Consider the following 3,344-nt stretch of genomic DNA (forward strand, 5'->3'; position numbering starts at 1 on the left):
TTTTCATGTAGGCTGAGTAAAGAAAAAAATGTCTGTGGAGGGAAAGTGTCAGGAACTCCCAGCTGGCCTTCTGCAACATAGAAATATATATTCCACAAGCCAAGGAAACTGTGGCCAACACAAAACTTCCCAGTATATACTCCTTAAATGTCAAGTATAATATACTACACAGTCACTTGTACTTCCTCTGTAGCAAGGTCTTATGTTAGAAACTCAACTGATTTCTCACTGTGGTGTGCTCGGTACATAATCACTCCTGGAAAATTTTGATACATGTTATATGGCCCATGATCAGTTTTGTTTTTTGAAATACTACATACATTTTAAGGGGATGTAAATTCTGAGATACTCTAAGTGTGACACGGAAGTCAACTTTTAGAGTCAAGTGTGTATAGTGTGTCAAATATGTAGTGAAGGTTTGGATCATGTTATTGAGAGATGTGAATAAAATTTTCCCACAGTGCATGTGAGTTTTCTATTTCTTTATAATTCTATCAATGTTTACTTTCCATAAATCAAAGTACATCATGAAATGTAAACACATTTATAACTATAAAATGTTCCAGGAAAATAGTCTTTATCTTATTCAGAGTTTATATGTTCTATATGTTTTAGAAGTTCCTCTTGGAAACTCAGAAAGCTGTATATTCTATTCAGTCTGGAAGTCTTTGTCTTTTCATTAGAACATTTATAGTTAATATCACTCAGATGTGTGCTTTTAAATATATGTTATTGTGTTATGATCACTTTTCTTCCTTTCTCCATTCTTGCTTTCTTTCAAATACATTTGAGTGGTATTTCATTATGTCATGTGCATAACGTGCAAACATGCAAACTTACAGGTCACATGACATCTGATCCTTTTTCAGGAGCTTCTTGGCAAACTGCAGTATCTCTTTCCTGGTCAGTGCAACAACTTCAGAACAGTTTTATTTCCTTTATCATATCATTTGGAGTGGTATACCATTGCTGTATGCATCTATATCAGATAGCTATTTTATATCATCACTGTTATGTTATACCTGCATATATTATAATTACTTTTTTGTTTGCTTCCATATTCTTCATTTCTTCTTTCCATCTGGAATTACTTTCATTTTATCTTGAAGAATGTCCTTTAGTATTTCTTCAGTGTAGGTCCCTGCCTAACCTCTTATTAGACAAATGGCTGGAAAATATAGCTATTAAAAGGCTAAATGTAGTATCCCATATCCTCAGAAACAAGGCAAGGACTAGCAACTAGTAACTTAGACTTCTGGCCAATGCCTTTTCTTCTATAAACATTAAAAGTGTCAGAATAGAAGCATCAAAGAATGACCAATTAACATGGGTCACGAAGACTTCTAATGAAATAGTGTAAACCCAGTTACTTCGATTAATTGACTTTTAACCACCAATAAGCAAAACAAAATCAGCAACAGACACTAAAATATTAAGTTAAAAGTTGAAATGAAATAGTAACAAGCACATTTTTTTTTCATTGGGTAATGGTGACCTGAGAGTGAGAGACTCTGGAGCACTCGGTCCTAAGTGGATATCTTCATCAAATTGTTTTCCAAAAGGCTCAGGGATCTATGCAGAAGAGGCAGCAGAAAGACTGTAAAAGTGACAAGCAGTGGATGACTCTGAGGAAACAATATCTTCCAACAGGACTGATGCACACATGAGCTCATACAGATTGTGGCAGCTTGAATAAGATCTACACAGTTTCACACTAGACAGGGTCCACTAACCAGTCAGGGAAATGGACACAGGACCACATCCCTAACCAAGAAGCTATCTACAGTTGATAGCCCCTGGCAAAGTGAGCATCAGTTTCCTCCTGTGGCCTTGGGTATATCAATCACAGTATCCCAATACAGGGCAGGCCCAAGCCCAGGAGTAGTTGGCCAACACAAAATGAACTCAGTGGTATTTAACAACCTTTGTTTCATTTTGCTTTGTTTTGTTTGTTTTAGCTGCTCTCGCCACCAATTGGTCTTTTGCTTGCTTTTTGTTTGGTTGGTTGTTTTTGTTTGTTTGTTTGGTTGGTTGGTTGGTTCATTTTTGTGGAGATGGATTATGTTATTCTTTGTTTTTGTTTGTGTTTATTTTGTGAAAGAGAGAGAACATAAAGTTGTGTGGATAGGGAAGGTAAGGAGGATCTATGAGGAGTTGGAAGAGGGGGTAAACACCAACAAAATATATTGTAAAATAATTCTACTTGAAATGTATTTTAAGCCGGGCAGTGGTGGCACACGCCCTTATTCCCAGTACTTGGGAGTTAGAGGCAGGCAGATTTCTGAGTTCGAGGCCACCCTGGTTTACAGAGTGAGTTCCAGGATACACAGGGCTACACAGAGAAACCCTGTCTTGAAAAAACAAAAAAACAAACAAAACATGTATTTTAAAAGAACTTCCACCATACAGATTGCCTTTCTAGAAACACCAGTTTTCCAGTGTTCCAAACCAATTATTTGGACACTCTCATTGCCCAGTAGGTTCATGAATGATGATGGCAGGGTTGGAGGCTTGGTGTGGACTAAGCATTATGGCTTTCCACTCACTAGCATCAATGTGGTTCTAGCTAAGAGTTTAATGGTAAGACCCCATATGACATAGTTCCCCAGAGCACCAGACAGACCCCTCGTAGCAGACTGGTTTAGTGTGTTCACTCCTCCAATCGTACCAAGAGTAGTGCTTTGCTTTACTGAAGGAGACAGCTGCTCTGGCCATGACCACCTTTCCCTGCCTGCAATTCTTTCACTAAAACTACCATTTGTGGATAGCATTAGCATGATATATCTGCACTATTTACTCCTAAGGAGCTACGTGGTCACAAGTGAAGTCTAGAAAAGGCCTGTGCTCATGAAATTCGCTTGTCTTCCCTTGTTCTCCATCACCGAGAAGTAACCAGCTTGCCAGTGCAGTGACATGGACTTTCAAAGACTCCCTTACGGTGTCAGCCAGAGGGTGACAACTTTCAAAGCAGGGGAGACACCATCTAGGATGTAGCGTGTGACCTAAGTCAGTAAACAGTATACGATGATATTGATTCCTCCTCTCATCACCACCATTCATGGGAGTGGATACCAGGAGGTGAGAATACAATGGCTCTTCTCACTATTAACCCCAGCGATCCTCTAACGAAGCATCTGCATTCTATCACTACAACTTTACTAATGTTACTAATATAGACGTCTTGGTCGTAAGGTAATAACCCCTACTGCAGGGGAGTGGGGGCACAATGAACTAAAAGTTGAGAGTGCTAGGTAGCCAACTGAGGGCTCTTGCAACCGCTGCATCAACAGGTAAACTTCAACAGGTAGAGAACTGCTAATCTCCTTGCTATCTCCATATCCCTC

The sequence above is a fragment of the Mastomys coucha genome, unplaced genomic scaffold (genome assembly GCF_008632895.1).
Source record: "Mastomys coucha isolate ucsf_1 unplaced genomic scaffold, UCSF_Mcou_1 pScaffold16, whole genome shotgun sequence".
NCBI lineage: Eukaryota > Metazoa > Chordata > Mammalia > Rodentia > Muridae > Mastomys > Mastomys coucha.